The sequence below is a fragment of the Wasmannia auropunctata genome, unplaced genomic scaffold (assembly GCF_000956235.1).
Source record: "Wasmannia auropunctata unplaced genomic scaffold, wasmannia.A_1.0 LD336044.1, whole genome shotgun sequence".
Classification (NCBI taxonomy): domain Eukaryota; kingdom Metazoa; phylum Arthropoda; class Insecta; order Hymenoptera; family Formicidae; genus Wasmannia; species Wasmannia auropunctata.
In genome coordinates, this window is record NW_012026846.1 from 640,439 (window position 1) to 640,854 (window position 416).

The 416-nt window shown below is 20.9% G+C and overlaps 1 protein-coding gene across 1 annotated transcript in view; it reads left to right on the top strand.

Annotated features, from left to right (window-relative positions):
• Positions 1-416, top strand: part of LOC105451808 (protein takeout) — a 6,878-nt gene that overhangs the window by 1,801 nt on the left and 4,661 nt on the right. The gene's annotated exons all lie outside the window — the stretch shown is intronic.

The window sequence follows — 416 nt, forward strand, 5'->3', positions numbered from 1 at the left end:
TTTATAACACGATATTTAACAAGTTAACGATGATATCTAAGATCTATCTATGCAGCAATTGTTAATTAGGACTCAGAAATCGGTCTAAACTATTGCAATTGTTTAAAACCCATTATTTAACAATCGGCTAAAGATAGAAAAAAGTTCCATATATAATTATACATAATTATATGCAAAATATGTCCATATATGTTTCTTTCCTTTGCAAAATTCTTTAATACAAAATTGATAATAATAAGGAAACATAAAAAATAATTAAAAGAATAATTTTTACATTGGTTTCTTTTACAAAAAATAGAGCTTGAAGAAATGAGAAAAATTGTTATATAACCATATATAATCATATATAAGTAATAAAAATATACATATATAATTATATATGAACAATTTTTCTTATTTCTTCAAACTTGAATTTT